This window comes from Lycorma delicatula, chromosome 7 (genome assembly GCF_047948215.1).
Source record: "Lycorma delicatula isolate Av1 chromosome 7, ASM4794821v1, whole genome shotgun sequence".
In the NCBI taxonomy this organism is placed as follows: domain Eukaryota; kingdom Metazoa; phylum Arthropoda; class Insecta; order Hemiptera; family Fulgoridae; genus Lycorma; species Lycorma delicatula.
Window position 1 is genome coordinate 58,549,614 of NC_134461.1, and position 20,595 is coordinate 58,570,208.

The window sequence follows — 20,595 nt, forward strand, 5'->3', positions numbered from 1 at the left end:
AAAAGATTACTTTTATTATTTTCTTATAGATAATTTAATTACAATGGTCATTACAGTTATTTAATTAATGGCACTGTCTCACTGATTACCAGCGTAAGACTTTATAAGAATTAATTCCTTAATTTATCCTTAATTGTAATACGGTTAACTTGAGAAATATATTTTCAATATTAGATTATTAGCTTTGTGCAACCCTACAAAAAAAAAAAAAAATATTATTTCACCTAAATATGATTTGATATTTTAAAAGATATTTAGTATTTCTCTGCTGTGTATAATAAATTTAAAAAAGAAATATTAAACTTGCGGAGTTTCTGAACTGTGATGGAATTATGGCATGTTATCATCAAACTGGGATTTTAGTATTGTTGTAAGTTTGGCGTCAAGTACTAAACACAGGAATTTTGATTGGAATACTTGCACAGATTCTACATAAAGCAAGTATGGCAAATTAATAATCTTGAATATCTAGAGACTACGGATATATAAAATAGTTGTAAATACGCGTATGTTTAATTTTCCTGATGTTAAATAGTCACGATGGGACAACCAGCAGATAAATATTTGTTGATAAAATTAAACATATTTATCTTTCTGATGTTTTAGATTAATATTTTCATTTTAGCTACAATTTATATGAAAATAATTCTTATCTTACACAATTATTTTCTACCATTTTCTGTTAAGGGCATAAAATGAAAATATATTTCTATTAATCCTAATCTTAAAAAAATGAAACATTTAAAGTACAGTTGTACATTTTTATTAAAGTTAATAATTTTTTTTTATCTAACTCCTTAAAATTTTCATTTAATTTATGAGATTTATTCAGATTTGATATATGAAGACTCCTATATTTTTTCATCTGCCGCTTCAATGTTTTGATGTACTTTTCCTCTATTTTCTATGGTATTATAATCTTTTAAAATCAATTTACTTGTATTATTTGTTTGTATATTCTAAATTTTATCTAACGTTACAGGCTTTATCATATCATATTCTTTTGTTTTATTCAAATATGTAACCCCGGGTACCTTATTACATGAACACCATTCATTTCTCCTTTTTCTGATAGTTTTTCACATGTTTTTTAACTCGCTTACTTGAAAACGTCGTGATTCGCAAATGTGTGATGCTCACCTAAATTTATGGCTTTTTTCACAATATACATCTAAAATCTTTTTTTTCAATGATAAAGTGTAAAACTACATGCAGATTTAAAAAATATATATTTCTAACTCCTTAATCTACATTTCATATCTCTTTACTACTAGTGGATTTCGTTAGTTTTTCTCATAAATTAAGGAAGTCACAGAAAGAAAAATATATTTAATCCCTTTTATCTTGTGAGTTATAAATAATTAAAACGTTCCATACAATGTAATAAACATATGTGTATGTATATATAAATATTAACATACACGATTGACCCACCGGGTTGGTCTAGTTGTTAATGCGTCTTCGCAAATCAGTTGATTTCGAAATCGAAAATTCCAACTTTCAAATCTTAACAAGGGCAGTTATTTTGATACGGATTTGAATACTAGGTCGTGGACACCGGTGTTCTTTGGTGGTTGGGTTTCAATTAACCAAATATCTCAGAAATGGTCGACCTGAGATTGAACGAGACTACTGTACAAGACACTTCACATACATATTATCCTCATTCATCCTTTGAAGAAATATCTGACGCTGGTTCCGGAAGGCTAAACAGGAAGAAAAAAAAGCCATTCACGAGTAAAAATTGTTTTAGTTTAATAATCTAAGACAAACTATCGTTTAAATTTGCTATAAAAAAAAAATCAACGAAATTGCTTGTTACACGTGCACAAGTAAAGACAAGTTATAAGATTTGTTCGAATTAAAGAAAACCAGAATTAGAAGTAGAACACGCTTTACGTCAGTGAGCAGACATAATGCGCTCATAGTGAGAGCTTTCAATTTCCGTATTAGTAATCCTGCTTTTCATCCGTATTTAGCATCTGTGATCTTTAGTTGTTTTCAAAATTAAACTTGCGCTTTAAAAGACGAATATTTTATGACACTGTTAATATCCAGCATAATGTGATAAAGGATCTCTAATTCCGGAAAAAGACTTCCAGGCCTGTTTCCAAGAATGGGAGCATCGATTTACACGGAGAATGATTCGAAGGTGATAAGTAGCTACTAATATGCAGTAGAATAGTCAGAACGTCTATTTTTACAGATATATTTGAGGAATTAAATTTTCATAATTGTAATTCTAATCAACCAAAACCCATAAATTTAAACCAATCACAATAATAGTTCTTTCAAGCGTGATTGAAAGAATCTATAAAATTTTAATTCGTACTGATAGGGAATTCTACTGACGAATCGCAATACCGAATAGTTCTAATCAATCAGAATACGAGTCACTAGGCCGCATTATTTTTACCAATCTTAAGAAAGTATTCAATCAGACAAGACACTGACCAATCAGAAAACACCCTCTTTTGACCAATGACGATACGGAATTATTTTGCTCATGAATAAAATATTATTTTCTTAATAAAGGAGGTATAAATTCTTCAGTAATTCTAAAAGAATTATAATTATACCATTCAAACTCTTATCAGATATTCATAATTTGAAAAATGAAATAATAAAACAGCGTGGATTTGGTATATATTTTTATTTACAAGTCACGAGATCATACATTTGAAGTTAAACGTTTAGCAGTTGATTAATAATTATAATGTATTATTTGAACCATTAAAAAAACAAGGTTTATAAATTATAAAAGACTTGATTGTGGGTTTTTCATTGTTTGGATGTTATTGTCATCAAAACATTAACCTGTATAACAAAACATGAACAACATATAGTTTTGAGTTTGGCGCATAAATTTTTCTGAAGTGAAATAACATAATTTATAACATGAAACACAAGAATTAGTCGTTATCAAACTTTTGATTTTGATGATAAACTGCGCATCTAATTGCAATAAATAGTTTTAAATTTAAATAACGACTGATTTTAACATCTACCTGATAATTATTAGTAAATTTATCCATATTGGGATGTTTTCTAAAGATAAGCATAAAGATAGGTGTGGAAATATTTAAATTGTTTTTAGTTCCTTGTTTGAAGTAAAGGAAGTATTGTTATCACGAAAGATTTCGGCTTTCAGAAGATTTCAACGGAAAAATCCATTTTGATCATTCCTGAATCTATTTTGACTAGTTTCGGCGTGACGTCTGTACGTATATACGTATGTAGGTATGTATGTACGTATGTATCTCGCATGACTCAAAAACGATTAGCCGTAGGATACTGAAATTTTGGATTTAGGACTGTTGTAATATCTAATTGTTTACCACCCCTTTTGATTCCAATCGACTGGACCAAAAGTTTCCAAAAAAGCCCAAAATCCAAAACACCAGGAGTTTTGGCATTTTCATAACTGCAGTAGTAAGCCCTCATTGAGAGCTTTTCAGATATATCATAAGTGGTACTTTTATTGATTCCAGAGTTATAACCAAATAAAACTTTAATGAAATATGTAGATCTAGCGGAAGGTACATCGGCTCGAATCAAACTTCGTCTCATTTTTATTTTGTTAACTTTTTTTTTTTAAATTTAAATATATTGATATATTAATAAATTAACCTCTGTAAATAAAATTATAATAAATAATAGTTCAATAATAACAATAAAAAAAAAAAAAAATAAAAAAATATCAGAAGTTATTAATGAAATAAAATTTTATTACTTTTCATTAAAAAAATGGGTATATGTAATTTAATAGGTTTACAAGGAAGTTATGTGGTGTTCATAACAGATTTTTCAAAAGAGTGGATATACGTATATCACCCCAAAAAAAATGTTTGTTTTATTTCACTTTTTATTGAAACCCTATAAAATGAAGTTGTGAATTTATTTCACTTATTCAAAAGAAAGGGTATCCACTCAGTGGGTCAATAATCAAAAACTGCAAAACCTCGGTCCATTTACAAGTATGGTAATTTATGTAGTAAATCGAGAAAATTTAAAATGCTTCTGTAGACTAAAACCTTATTGTAATTTTGAATAGAAAAAAAGCGCCGCACAACAAGGTATTCCATGTTTACTTTTAAGCCAAAATAGTAAGAAAAGTGACATGTAGAATTCCAAACCTATGGTTTTTGGTACAGCAAGGAAGAGTTAAGGTTCTTTCTTGTTGTTCTTCATGTGTTAAAATGCTGCTTTTATTTAATGGCGCTCATCGTATAAAAGAAAGTAATAATAAACAAATAATTGACAGTGTGAGTGATTTAATAAAAACATTTTTTTACGTTTATTTATTTATTTTTAATTAAGTTATAATTATGACTTAGCAAATCTCTGATATGATTCTTGAAAACAGTTTCTGTTACTAGATGGAAAAGAAACTGAAAAGATAAATATTTAATACTTAAATATAATTAATTACATTATAACTATAATATAATTACGAGAAAATCGCATTCCAAGTGAGGAATTTGAATCGTGGTTTGCTGACTTGTTTTGATTAGTTTTGGTCTTTATAAAGACATTGTTCATGTTACTGGTTCTTTTGCTCCCTTTTATCATGTCACATATTACCATATAAAAATTTAATTTCTTTTTTTTTACTACCTGTTTTAAATAAATATTTTGTTTATTATATATATATTTTATTAATTTAACTGTAATTACTAAAGATTGTTAAAAATAGAAATGCACATTTACTTCCTGACTTTTACTTCATGTAAAGAGTTCTTCAAGACAGTTAGCATGCTTATTTATTTTAAATAATCAATGGATTAACGAAAGAATAACAGAACCCTAGTTATAAATTAGTAAAACATTATTAACGTATTATATTTTCTATAAAAGTGCACGGCCCATCACTTTTACTCTTCAAAAGAAGTGTAAATGTAATTAGGTAGATGAGAAAAAATTTTTAAAATCCCCTTTGATTGATGATTTACAAGTATAACGTTTTTCAGCAACAAAAATTAGTTATGTCAAAATGAGAAAAATGCTAATTGAGATATGGAAACTTGAATGATTTTTTTTCAAATAGTGGTCGTAAATGTTTGATGTTTGAAGAAACAGAACAGTTACTTGTATTGATTCACGTTGTTCCTTGAGGCATAGTTTTAACTTTGTTTTTATTAATAAAATACAAATTTTACTAAATAAAAAAACCTTTTTATAAAAAAAAAAAAAAAAATGGAAAAAACAACTTTTCGTTCTTTCCCCACTTCTGTCTTCTTTAAAACCACAGCACGATTTGTTTTATGAATTACCGTGTCAACTGGTCTTGATCAATTACATTACACCACCTGACAGCCAATCTTGACACTGTATTACTTTTTACCAACCAACGATATAGATTTTATCAATTAGAAAATACTGGACTGGTGTTTTAACTAATCATAAATATTACTATCATTATTACTGAATTATTCTGACCATTAATAAAATTCTATTTTCGCCGAAAAATAAGAGTAAAGTTTTATTCGTCCTTATTTAATATTATAAAACTATATAAATATTTTTAATAATTTTATACTGTCAAAGCCGATAGGTTCTTATTTATGCTGATTGTTATTTTAATTTATTTTCGTTGTTGTTTTATATGTATATATATGTATTTTTGAGAGTTTAAGTTATCCACTTTAGAATTTTTTTTATGTAAATAGCCATACATGATGGTCCTTTTATTAATTTTAGATCATTTTAGCTTAGGTGGGAGCCTTCAAATTACCTTTAAAAAGAACAGGGTGATTTTTACTTCTTTAGCTTAAAAAATAACATTTTACACCTTTGTTTGTTAGAACATATACAAAAACCTACCCTTTCTAGTGAAGTTAAGAATAAAAATTTGCCAGTTTGAATGTTTTGTCACGTGGATATAGTCATTTTTAAGTTGCTGTGATAATTATATTTCTGTTTTGCTATTTAAATGCCCCGATTCATATTATGGAATTATTTCCGTTTATATACGAATAGAAAGAGGTAAAAAATGTGAAGCATTTTTTTATAGATGTAAATCTATCAAAATATTACTTCTCCGGATTTTTGTATCTACGTTATTTGACCTACCTGTACTTGATTTTGTATGAACCTACAATGGTGAAATTTGTTCTGGTATTTGCCTATTAAAAGGATTGATTCTATTAATTTTCTTTTAAAATATCATATGAAGTTTTGAATATATGTTGGGGGATGATCTTTCTCGTAGAGATTAAACTTTATGAAAAGTTTATTCATGAATGATTTAAGTTACGACGCATTCTTTTGTAGCTTATCAGAAAAAGTATTAGTAATACAATAAAAAAAATAAATAAATAAAAAATAACATTACCATATTTCTAAAAGTTTTATCTTTATAAATTTTTTCTAAGTTTCAATGTATGACGAATTTCATATTTTCCCCATTTTTTTTTTTTTTTAAATGGGTTCTTGGCAATGAGCAAGAATTCTAAAATATTATTGGAGATTTTATCCTCCTTTTAAATGAAATTTCTGTAAATTTTTCTAACAGTTTTATTTTTCAACCTGCTGAGATAAAACTTTTTCCCTGATTGAGGAACAATAAAACCTTGCAGTAACAAACAAGATTTGCTATTTTGTGTGTATGTGTGTGTGTGCGTGCGCGTGCGCGCAGGCGTGTGTAGAGGAATCTATGTGAAACAACTTCTGCTCTTGTCTTTATATCTTTTGGTTAAAAGAAAGTTACCTACAGCCAAATATAACCTAAAAAAGGGAAATACGGGAAGAAGTTACGGAAAAGGGTAGTAAGTATATCTCGAAGGAGGGATTGATATTAATCAATAGATATAGTTACATTTTTAGATGTATGAAAATTCTGGATAAGTTTAGCGCTATTTTTGTTAGTTTTTATGAAAAAAAAAAATGCAATTAGTACCACTAGTACTATTGAAATTCTACATACTATATATAAAGTAAATGAAAAACTGAAATTACTTGCTCAATTAACTCTGGTAATTATTTTACGATAATTATAATATATCGCGCTATATTTTTCTTTATTTTAAATTGTTGGTAAAATTGGCTGCTAATTAAACTTTTTATTAATAAATTTTTTTTATCAACAATCATTACAAAAAAGAAATAATAATAATAATAAAATAATAATTTTTATGAAGACGTTTATGTTTATTAAAAAAACAACTTTTTCAGCCTATTTTTAACATTTCATTTCAAGTAGAAGTTTTTTGTTGACTAACGTTTTAAAACTTTAGTTTTATTTGTTTTCCTGAAGTCATTATTCATCTCTTTTTTTGTAAATCCCATGATAAAAACTCAAATATAATAGATAAAGTTAAGCACTAAATTATTTTCAGATTTATTGTATATGTTTCGTAGAAAACTATGAATAAAGTTATGTTAAAAGATATCAGTTAAATAATTTATAAATAGTTTTTTATCTTATTAGATAAGCCACATATCTCTGCAGATTGTAGTAGTTTTTATTGTAATAAAATTCCGAGTTTGTTTTATTTGTTGGTTGATATAGACGTACCTAAAATAGAAAAAAAAACTTAAATTTATCAGTAGATTTATTTTCTAAATTTTATTGATTTCTACGGTGTTTACAAGAGGCATAGCTGTAAGAACGATTTTTTGCAGATAAAGAAAAGAGGTTCTGCTTAGCGGTCTTCTTGGATGTTCAACAGTCCTTTGACAAACCCACCAGGTTGGTTTTGGTGAACTAAAATCAGCTGATTTTGAAGTCGAGAGTTTTAAGGTTCAAATTCTAGTGAAGGCAATTACTTTTATACGGATTTGAATACTAGATCGTGGATACGGATGTTCTTTGTTGGTTGGGTTTCAATTAACCACACATCTCAGGATTCGTCGACCTAAGGCTGTACAAAATACAAATACAATTACAATATACATGATCATTCTTACATATCATCCTCATTATTCCTCTGAAGTAATACCTTACGGTGGTTAGAGGTTAAACGAAAAGAGAGAGAGAGAGAGAGAGAGAGAGAGAGAGAGAGAGAGAGAGTACTTTGATAAGGTTTGGCTGTGTGGACTGGTTCATAAGCTAAAACATAGCTTACCTCAACTTTTCTATTTGAGGAAAGCAAAGATTTCCTCTAGGAAAAAGGAAATCAAAGATTTCCTTTTTTTCTATTTTTCGAGTTAGTTCTTGCGGAACTAACTAGATAGGCATTTTTCCCAGGTCAGGAGCAACGACGAGTTATCTGGATTCTTTAAAACTAGCAAAGTGGAGAATAAAAGTAAATCACAATCAATCGAATCACGTCACGTTAGCGTTAAGGAGGGGGTGACTATCACCGGATCAACCCAGACGGCATTTTCACCCCGCATTCTGACCGAGTACGGTACCTCAGACTCCACCTTAATCGTCGCTTGACATGGAAGAACCATGTGAAAGAGAAGAGAAAACAATTAATCATTAGGTGTAAGGAGCTTTATTGGTTACTAAGCTGTTGTCTTATGTATATATGTTTTATTGAGAGGATTCACTGAAAACCCCTCATCAAGTGCTTATTTTAATTTTATTTACTTATAGTTAAAAATTTAATTTTAATTGTATTTACTTCTTGGAACCGATTGTAAATAAACGAACTGTGATAAAAAAATTTTAATTGTATTATAAGACGAATTGTTATATTTTTCAGCCATTTTATGTGGTAATATCGATTTGTTTATTATAGTTAAGGGGTTAAAATTTATTTAATCGAAATATATAAATTTTGGAGCGAGTAGCCTGTTTTTGATTAGTTCATTGTAGCAATATATAACTGTTATCACTTTGCTGAAGATCATTTATTATTTGTTAGTTTCCTAACAAATAACCAATTTTTTGTGTGTTATTGTACTTAGTAAAGTTTTGAATGTGATATCTTTGAATTTAACTGCTAATTTTTTTTTTAATAAAAAAAATTATTTTTGATTTTGTTGTTGCAAGATTCAAATAAAAATCTTATTTAAGTTTCACAGCAGCTACTTTTAACTGGGTAAAGATACCCGATATTCAATAATGATTAGAATTCAATTATTGAAACTATCTCAGGAATGGTCGACATGAGATTGGAAAATTATTGGCAAATTATAAATAGGCTTACATTTATATGTCGGATTAATCTCAAAATAAGATAAAATTAATCCATGAAACACTTTCGGATAAAATCGAATTTAACATATCAGGGTTGTCTCAAATTAAGATTTTTTTTTTTGTAACGATAAACTAGTTGATTAATTCACCACAGAAGTTTTTGAAGTTTGTACGTGGGAATATGAAAATAGAATTTTGTAGCGTACAAAAAATACCATGAGTGACCGGAATTCGAACCCGGGTTCTAATGAAAGACCGAGAAGCTATGAAGTAGATCTATCAAAATAAAAAAATAAAAAAATTGTAAATTAGTCAAATCATTCAAAATATGAGACATTGTATATATGTTGAAAAACACTGGTTGTAATCTATGTTTTAAACTTTTTCTTGGATAAGGAGCCTTTAATGCTATAGAACATATGATTATTTCAGTAGCGCCTACTAGTGTTAGCAGTCAACTCTACATTTCTGACTAAATATTGCCTATCCATAAGGGATTTTGAAAGTCTCTAATTCTCTTCCTTAGTAAACGTAATATCTGCCTATGGGAATAACGTTTCCTTATTATTAAATATAAATATTTATTGCTTGTTTTTAAAAATATGCCTAAATTTTTGATTTCAAATAAAAAGTAAGAAACAAGTTTTTCTGTGTGATGTATAAAATCCAGGATCATATTAGTTAATTATTACAATTTTAATTTTTTTTTATTATACCGAAATTGGTGTATTTAATTAATGAAATAATTTGTTTAAATCTTTTTTCTAGTAATGCTAACCCAAAATAAAAGATTACTTACGTAAGGCTGTATCACAAAGTTCTCCCAGGACTTTCATAACCTATTCTACTCCTGAAAATAATGGAAAACGTTTATTTAAACGTCCTAAAATGCTTCGTTTGCAAGTTACGGTTAGTAAATTTCACTCGGATTTTCGCTACACCGATGAAATGCGATCGTACTGAAATTTTTAGTTAATAAGGGCAGAATTAGTGGTTTCTTATGTTCTTTGACTTCAAAAAATGGAATAAAATAGGTCCCAGAACCGCAACTGCAGTAGCGTTTGAGAAATCTGGGGTAAAATCCAATAAATTGGGATAAAAAACTCTGTTTTTTGTTTGACGTACTTTGTTAAATGGGTAAATGAGTCCTGGGAGAACTTCATGGTACATTCTTTATAATCTTTAAAAAAGAAAAGTACAAATCTGTCAATGGAAAATTTTTTAAATAAAATTGATACTTCATATAACAGGAATTTTTATTTTAAATTTTTTGTTATTTAAAAGTTATTTAAGATTGAATTCTTTTGTGTTTATACCAGATATATATATTGGTTTTCTTTAATCTCACAAACTGTATTCATTCTCGAGTTTATATTATTAAACAATTTCTTTTTTACTTCTAAATAAAAAATATTATTTATTATCAAAAAACTGAAAAGATGCAATCTTAGATAAAAGAAGATTGTATGAAATTCGGAATTGTTATTACAACAAAATTATATAACAGTCCATCATTATTTTTCTTGTTTTACGGTTAATTTTTAAAACTAATCAAATTCAAAGTATAAATAGAAACTTAAAAATTGTGTATAAAATATCAAAATAGATATCTTTAGTTTAAACCTGAGTAGGTTTAACTAAATTTAACTTTATTAATTTAATTTTATATTCAAAATTTTCAGTTTAATCTAACACTATTAATTAAAACCACACTCATGAAAAAAATATAAAAAGGTTTTATCTTAGATACTAATCAATATTTATATTCATTAACTAATTTTTTAATAATATTTATTCAAAAATTTAATTAAGATTGTTTTCTGAAAATTTATCATTATATTTTATATTATAATGATGAGTATATTCTCGTTCCAAATAACGCTTAACTATAAAAAATTAAATGCAGATATGGTTTAACAAATTATATTGTTTTTCTCATTACGAAACTAATTTTATTGCTGCTCTTACAATGTAATTGTTTTTATTTTTTTTTATTTTAGTATTTAAACAACTTAATTAGCATTTCTAGATTATGATGAAAGTCTTTGCAAGAATTCTTTTTCATTTCTTCATCAATTTCTGTAACTCAGATTTAATAATTTCATATAAATAATCCTATGTACTAAAATTAAGCTTAAATAGCTAATAAATTATTAAATAGTAGTTTAAATTTTTCAACGAGTCATTTCCCAAAATCTTTTTTAAATCAAATGTATTTTATAATACTCACAAATTTTGCCAATAAATTTTAGGTTAGAGCCACTGTTATTGTTATTGTTATTTAATTTTTTTTATTAATAATTCTGTTGCCTGTATTTTGATTGGCATGATACAGTAGCTTCAAATCTAAATCTATCATATTTCCATTTTATTATCCTGCCACCTTGTCATATTTTAAAATGATGATGTGTTTAATTTAACACATTTTGTGTGTATGTTTTTTTTTGTGTCAATAAAAATTAATCAGCATGTGATTCCCTAAAGCCTGAAAACGTTGGATAACGTTTTTAATCGATATCGATAATATTCCAGATAATTTTATAAAAATGTTAATGAACGTTCTTTTCACGAAATTTGTATGTTTTAATTACTTTGATATAAAACTTATAAAATAAATTATAATTTTCCGGGTATCTTCTAAAGGATAATAAATTCTAAACATTTTCCAAATTGAGTTCTGTACACATTAGTCAAAATGATTTCCTTTTTATTAAAATGGTTAGGCCTAATTTACAATAAAAATATTACTGTTTTTTTTTCAATCATGTCATCGGGTATTCTCTACAAATATTTTTATTCCAATAAATTTTTTATGAGTTGTGCCTTTTTTATTTAAATATAACATAAAAAACTGTAGCTTATAATTTATGTTTGTAAATATTATGTATTATTTTATTGAGAATTTTTCACAGTTTTTAATTAAAACCCACCGGGTTGGTCTAATGGTAAAATCTATTTTTTAACAGTCGATTTTTGAAGTTCAAGGTTTTTAAGTTAAAATCCTAGTAAATATAAGTAAATTTTATACAAATTTGGATTATAGATAGTGGATTCGGGTAGGTTTCGGGGTTTGGGATTCAATTAATCACACATCTCAATCTGAGTCTGTACAAGACTACACCTCATTTACGATAATCATTATCTTATTGAGCCATGTGGTTACTTGTTTACAATTTGAACAGATTGCAATGTATACGTTAGGAATAAAAAATAAAAGTTTTTATAAAAATACTTAAATTATTACGTTTCATAAAAAAAATGTGCAAGGTTAAATATTTTAGTAATTTTTCGGAACCGTTTTCAAAATTTTAATTGTTTTGAGAATGACTAACGAGTTTTATCTTATTTTCTTTTTTTTTTTTAATAACGCCTTTCCAACGAGCTCTTATAAGAAGATAAAATTTATTTTGAATGAAAACTTGTTTCCAGCGATGAACTTTAGATTTTCTTTTAGCTATATAAAGCCAGAAAGGATTTTTGTTTCAATCCAGTCTAAAAAATGACAATAAAATATCTATTGTTTTTTTTTGTACTAGATTTGCAATAAACAGTGAAAACAAATGTTAATCCTAATGTATATACTGCTTTTTTTTACAAGTATTGACAACGATATAAATGTTAAAGAATCGAACTTTTTAGTTCAAATCTTTAATAAACCATATATCATTTACAATTATAATAAAATAACGATATTGATGATAATGCCCTAAATTGAATCACTTTTTATGCAAATCAATAAAATTTAATATTAAAAGAAGAAATCTTTTGATTTTTGTTACTGTCTCTTTTAATTTACAACAGACAGGAAAGGGGTAATGTGCTCTCTATATTGATGTTTAATAATCTGGTTTATGCAAAGAGGAATAACAGTTTTTTCCCTACATATTCTTAAAAATTATAAAATGTTAATGAAGTAATATTAAAACTTAATATTAATATTAATACTGAACTTCATTTAATTTTCCTTATTATGACAATTCAGAATTTTGAAATTTATTTTTTGTTTACTCAAAACTTGTATATTTATATATTTCTAGTTAGTGGTAAGATTTCTTTAATGTTTTATTAGAAATAAATAATTTTGTGTTGAATTAAGATCAGATCTTTACGTAGATTTGTAATGATATTTTTAAAAAAAGTTAATGATGCATTAATAAATACGATACATTAATTATCAATGTATTTCTTCAGTGATAATAACTGCAGTTGAATTTTAGTTTACATAAAAATATAACTTATAACAACTTATATGTGATTCCTATGAATTTAGTTCTGCTAACTTTAAAAAAAATATGTATGAAAAAAGAAAAAGGTTCCCTATATTACTATTCGTACTTATTTCATAGGATTAAATGATATAATTTTGAAATATTTTAGTCTCTATTACGTATAAAATTTAAATAATGAACGATAGAAATGATCGATTGCGTAACATTATGCATCTATCATTAATTCAAGTCAACACAGATAAGAGATAATAATTGGCATTAATTATTATTATTATACTTTCATTTTGATATTATAATTGCATTTGCATTATTTATCTTTCATTTTATGCATAATAATTCAATTATTTATCAAAATATATAATCTGCATTGCCATTTAAATGAATATTTTCAAACTGTTTAGAAAATTTTTATGATAATTAACTTTTTTTTTGTTCCATAACTAATTTATTTACTAATTTGTAATTATATAATTGGTTCCTGAAGTGGAACTGTAAATAAATCGTATAATACTGTTCACATGATACGGGGTTATTAAAGAACTATAATAATTCAATCAATATCTAAAGATAAACAGAAAGAAAAACTAAATTTATCAATAAGTCAATTTTTTAAGTATAACAATACATTCACTTCGTAGTTCGGAAAAGTAAACAAACAGATAAATGATTTCTATGTTGAGTACTGTTTACCTTTCTTAGCTTCATTCTTTTATAATACGTTGACGCGTTTCGGAACCACTCCACTGCCAAAATTTATTGTACTGGTACTTTTGAATTTCTGTTAATCTTAATATAGCGTTTAATCAACGCCCTTCCCTTTATTTGACATCATGCCTTATTTGGTTTTGACGTCAAATAAAGGGAGAAGCGTTGACTAAACGCTGTACAAAGATTAACAGAAATTTAAAAGTATCAGTAAAATAAGTTTTGACAATGGAATGGTTCCGAAACACGTCAACATATAATAAAAGAATGAAGCTAAGAAAGGTAAATAACACTCAACATAGAAATTATAGTGTTCTTAGCAGAATAGATAATAGTAATTATCATCTTAATAACAGCAATCTTAAATAAGTGATCAATAAAAGTAAACAAAAAATCAAAGAAATAAAAATAAACATGTACATAAGTAAGCTCAACAGATCCCGTTGGCGAGACGATAGACACACAGCACTGTAAATACTAACAAGAAAATCTGGTGTGTTCACCACATGATTTCCTTGTACGCCTGTTACATTATATATATACATTTTTTGCTGCACTTCATTTACCTTATTTCGTTTGAAAGTGAGATACGATCCTTCAATTCTTTAAAAACGTGGACAGTTACACAGTTGCATTGTGGTGCACACCATATTACATCATATTTTTTTTGTGGTATCCGTATCAGCATTTTATATTGGTGTATATTTTAATTTTATTTCACGTCGTTTAAGTAGTTATGTAATGTAAATGAGAACGTGTCGGATCTGTAACCGTGTACACATCTGTTCGAATCCGACTTGTACATATATTTTTTTAACTTGTTTTTAAATTATATATATTGATTTATTAATAACTACTAACCTCAGTAAAAATTTTTGAATTAGAATGAAAATTAAATAAAATTTTATTTCACTAATAACTCCTGATTTTTTAACTTTTTTTTTGTTGTATTGTTATTACTGAATTATGTATTGTACAGATTTTTTTTTTACAATCAGAAGGTTTATGTGATTTTATAAATGCCGTTGGTATTCAGTATTGTACTACTTCAAAACCTCAAGAACAGACGTAAGCTCTAGGTATTCGTGAATCTTTTCTTTTCTTGTGAACTGTAGCGCCTCCGAAATAGTCGTAGTTACCTTGTTTTGGAATTGTTGTATGACGTCGATGTTACTTTTAATTGTTGTTCCCCACAACTCCACACCAAGTGTCCAGATTGGTCTTAGGACAACTTACTTTTAATGTTTAAAAATATAATGTTAATAGATTTGCCATAAACAACCTTTTGTGTTTTCAATTTTTTTTAATTGTATAGATAGTTGATCTTTAATTACATATTCAAATTACTTTCTATCAAACCAAGAAACATTCCGGGATTATGGGTAGTTTATCAGAAATTATATAACCAAAATTTCTATTCAACGTTTTCTCCTACATTCATCCTCGAAACTTTCGTATCCTTAGTTTTTACATCCAGGTAAAAAGAAAAGCAGATATTCTTATCATTTAAGCATTTGTTTTTTGTAAACGTTATGATTTCTTAAATTTTAATACGTTTTATGGAGACATTTAAGATCCATATTTCGGGTAGAAATAGTATTTTGACTATCCCTCAGCCAGAACCCATATTCAATTGAAACTCATTAATTGAACGGCTGCCTTGCCGGCAACTAAAAAGTACCAGATAGAATGGGATCAATACAGCAGCTGATACTAATTTCATAGATACTTATTCGAAGTTGAAAAATAAAAAAAAACTAAGAGGAAAAGAAAGGGGACAATTAACCCTTTCAAGAATTGACTCTGATAAGGTACAAAAAGAGAAAATTCTTTAGAAATGTTTCAAAAATCCTTTCTCATAATCAACTCTTACAAAGATGCATGTGTACAGCATTTTTTATCCAAGATGTAAAGTAGATCATGCATTTGGTTAAGTTTTAGAAATCGATAAATAATCTGAAGATCTTGAAATATAAAATTAAATCTTTAAAAAAAAAAAGGTGAAATAATTTTTTACCAGCAACAGTAGAGGAAATAAAACAGTAAACAGTAGAGGAAATAACGATTTGTTGAAAAAAAAATTATTAAATTTAAAATGATGAAACAAGATATCAGAATTTAATTTCCAAACACATTTTTTCTAACTAATTTAATTGAACAGAATTTAGTATTTCATTTTCAAAGGAATTATGGACATGAATGAAGTTAAGTTTGTAGTTCAATAAAATTAGAACCTTAAATAAAATTTTAATCGAATTTCATTTTCTATGAAAATTTTTATGAATTCCATTCCCCTGAAATAAATCAAATTACACGAATGAATATTAACTATATTATTTAGTAGCTTGCTTTACATCCAGTTTTATTCTTCTTCATTCGGTTTATTCTATCTTGTACAGACTCTATTTTATTACATAATGCACGTTGAAATAACTTTGTTATTTCCAAAGTCTTATTCAATCACTCTTTAAGGTCAATATAAAATTGACCCGTGCTTGAATTATCTAACGCAAGAGATTGCAATCGGGTTGTTTATGCTGTAGTCCCAAATCTCAAGACAACATAAAGTGCCTTTATTAGCAACAACTCTTGACACTTCACGCTTGCTAAAATCTCATGGGGCTCAACTCTCTGGGCAATATACAGTAACCTCATAACTTTTCTTAGCCCAAATAAGGTTTCTTAAAATAAAATTTTCTCTCTAGTTTTTCACTAGTACGTTGTATTTATCTTAATAAAACGTTGACAGCATAGCAATAATAAAAACTGAAATACTTTTTACTGTTATTATATTTTGTTTATTATTATATTTTCACTGTTCTTTAGATTATTATTGTGGCATTTTTAAGTAAAGAAAAACTAAACTACTGCTAAAATTTAGAAAATATTGGGTTTGATTTCCTAGTTGGCTGTTTATATATTCTGTAGATTATTTTTTTAAGTTTTAATAAGTACAGAACCTCATGTCAGTTTTATCTTCTATTAATTGATCTTGATAAACTGAAAAGGGTACCGATATAAGAAGTTAGCTAATTCAACTACACATTTAAGTTTAGTGAAATTTTTACTGAAACATATGTTATTAATAACAGTAGTTAACGATAGTATAATTTACATAATTTGTGAAATTGATTTGACTGAAATTTATTGACTGAAATTTTGATTTAGCGGTTCGATTAGTATATATTATTGACATCAAATTTTTAAATTTACGTAAATGACTGTTTTAATTTAGTTTGGAAAAAGTAAAATTTCCTATAAAAAAAACTCATTATTTCTCTATTTTTATCCAATCCAAATTGGGAATAAATTATTGCTGTAGGAAGTTTTTTTTATGAGATGGGCCTAACTGCTATGGTCATTAGCCCAAATGTAAGTTATTAAAATGATTATATAATTACCTGTTCTGCAATGATGAAGTATCCGAATATAAATTCAATTAATGATGTCAAATATCAAATGATTATATGTCCTAAAGCAGATTCCTTGAAAATATCTCTTCATTTCTTCACAACTCTTTACTCTTATATTAATATGAGTAATTTTTAACTTTTTCAGCCTCTTTTTTTAAACCTTTTACTGATTTTTCTTACACTATTTTAATTAATTCTTTTCCCTTTTTTTTGAAGATTTTGAGGTCACAGTGGACCACTTTAGTCAACTCTAGTTCGTCTTTTCTTTTTTTTTGTTCCTTGATTGCTTCCCACTATTTCTTTATTCTGTCAGATTTTGCTTTTTTGAGTTCTTCTGAACAAACCCTCGTTGTTATTTTCTTTTCTTCAATTTTAAATCTAGAGTTTGCTTCATTTAGTATTTTTATATTGTAAGTTTTTTCGTAAATCTTCTATTGTGATTTCTAGTTCTTGCATATCTTATTTAATTTCGGTTATCCATGTCGGTGTTTTGGACATTTTCCCGTATTTATTGTCCTGATTACTGTTTAATACATGTTTTACTATGAATCTCCATCTAATCTTCTTCAATCTTTCCACACCCACATTTCTAATAGGTCCATCTTTTCTTTTTCCTTGTGTTTCTTTTCTTAATATCTATATTTCACATGGGTAAAACTGAACACTTCATACGTTACTTTCTGTAGCCTTTTTCATCTAACTACTTAATAATTGTTTATTTCTTTTAAATGCTTACTTATTGTTTTTTTTTTTTTTTTTTTTTTTTTTTTTTTTTTTTTTTTTTTTTTTTTTTTGTAAACATAGTACTTAGTATCTCTACTGTTCTAATTTTTCAATTTCTCCTTCTTTTGTGTAATTATTTATTGGATCATTGTTTCCTATACTCAGTGATGATATAATTACATCTAAATAGATTAAAATTACTATTATTTTTATATCAATTTTTTTCCACGATTAATATTATCTCATGACTCGTTTTAGTCCTAGATATGATTCCTACTTTTTTAGAACTAAGATAACAATCTGAAATAGTATTTAATAAATATATTTATGCATTTTATATAATATGTATTTTATATATTTTAATAGTATTTAACAATTTGAATCAGTATTTAATTTTAGACTCTTTTTTTAGTATATTTGTATAAATTTAGAATAGGAATTAGCGTTAAAAAATAAAATTTACACCTATCATTAAAAGCTTTTTACCGTTATTAAATACACAAGTCATTCATACTGAATATTTATCTCGGTTAGAAATATGCAATAAGGTTATACTCGAGTAGTAGGCAATAAGGGTATAGTGTACTCGTGTGTGTGTGTGTGTGTGTGTGCGCGCGCGCGCGCTTGGGTATAAATATATATATATTTGAAATTTTGACAAACCATGATTTTCCACAACTCAAGTTGTATACGACGTGAGTTGTTGATTTCATATATTATATTTATTGGTGAAAACGGAATATTTTATGTCCAACGTAGAAAAAAAAGCAGTTAACTGGTTGGTCGAATGAGTAGAAAAAATTCTCCTTTTTAACTAAGAAATTATGATATGTAATCGTGTCATTTATTTCATTCTTTTTCTCCACCCAATTTTGTCAACGTGTAACAGTAACAAAAGTAAAATTTTCACAATTAATAAAAACAATCGAAATAGAAAAATTTAGAAAAAAAATAGAAAAATAGATAAATTTTTAATTTATCGAAATAGAAAAAAATGTTATGTATATTCTACTGAATTATTAAATAGATAAAAAAAGCATTCTATAAGTATTTATAATAAATAATTAAGCTATTAGTATTACTGTGAGCGTTATTCCTATAATAAGTAAACTGTTGTTTCAAACTTAAATTATCTTTATAGAAAAACGTAGTTTCCACTGTTTCGAACACTGGAACTAAAAGGGGAGAACATGCTTTATAATAATAGTCTTCATCCATATATATCGGCGTTAATTACTGGCGTACTGTTAGTTGAATTTTTGTATTTTGGGACTACGTACTTTAGTTTCAGTACGTTTATTCAAATTTTATGTACTTAACTTCGTCTAAATCACATCAAAATAATACGAGAAATTGTGTTATTATTATTTTTTATGGATGAGCAGGATTTGTATGAAGCCTGAAGTATGATTAGTTAAATGTAACATTAAATTTCATTTAAACTTCGGTAAAGAGAAAGAGAAAAAAAATAGTTTTGTCGTAACGGAAAGTAAATATTTTTAATTTAATAAAAATATTCTTTTTTTACTACCGGTTCAATCAGAAATGCATTGTACCAAAAATCTTTTACCTACATCATCCCTAAGTTGTTACAATTTCTGTTAAGAAGGGAGTGCAAAGGTTTTTATTCTTTGAAACAACAAAACGGACCCTTGAGTGACAGCTTACATAATACAAGAGCTGATTGAAACTTTGTTAAAAGTGTGTATGTGTGAGTGAGTCAGTAAGTTTGTTGATAAATTTAAATGCAGCTGTCAATCGAATAAGTGAAGTATCACATTACAGAAATGTACGAACGCCTGGAAGGCAAGAATTAAAGAAGAAAGCGAAATTTAGGGTCGTAGTTTGTATTGATGTCTAGTAGGTAACATGGGAATCAGAAGCATCTGGTGTACAATGTTCTATATATATTTTTTTGTTTTTTTTTCTGGGCCACGCGTGAAACTTAGATACCAGACCAGTTTTTCCTTTGAATTCTGAAAATCAATATAACGTTTTGCATCTAGTTTATTATAAAAATATAAAAGTCAATATCTGATATTTGTTATATTTTTTCTTCAACCATTATTTTGTAAGATATAATAAATTTTCATGTCAGTTTCAGCTTCTCTTAAAGCAATATTTTTTACATTCTGTATTATATTTTTCTGATGTAAGTTAGAGTAAACAGTGATGTTTACAATAAATCAAACTAAAAAACGTTTTTCTTATTGAAAAACAAATTACTTAAAAAAATATATATTATAAATCGTATATAAAATTTAAAAGATATTAGTTGAGATGCTAAAACTTCAAAGGAAACGTTTTCAGTTTAAATTAATGATCTAAATAAGTTGTAGAGAGAAGTAAAAGGAATATACATTACTAAGCATAGGAACACAAGAAGAATCCTAAGAATTTTGGTGCTATTTATAGAAATAAAGGGAAAAAGGGGATT

General features: G+C 26.7%; 1 long non-coding RNA gene across 1 annotated transcript in view; it reads left to right on the forward strand.

The window, feature by feature from the left end:
- The window catches only part of LOC142328078 (uncharacterized), a 193,506-nt gene that overhangs the window by 99,510 nt on the left and 73,401 nt on the right, over positions 1–20,595 (forward strand). The window lies entirely within an intron of this gene.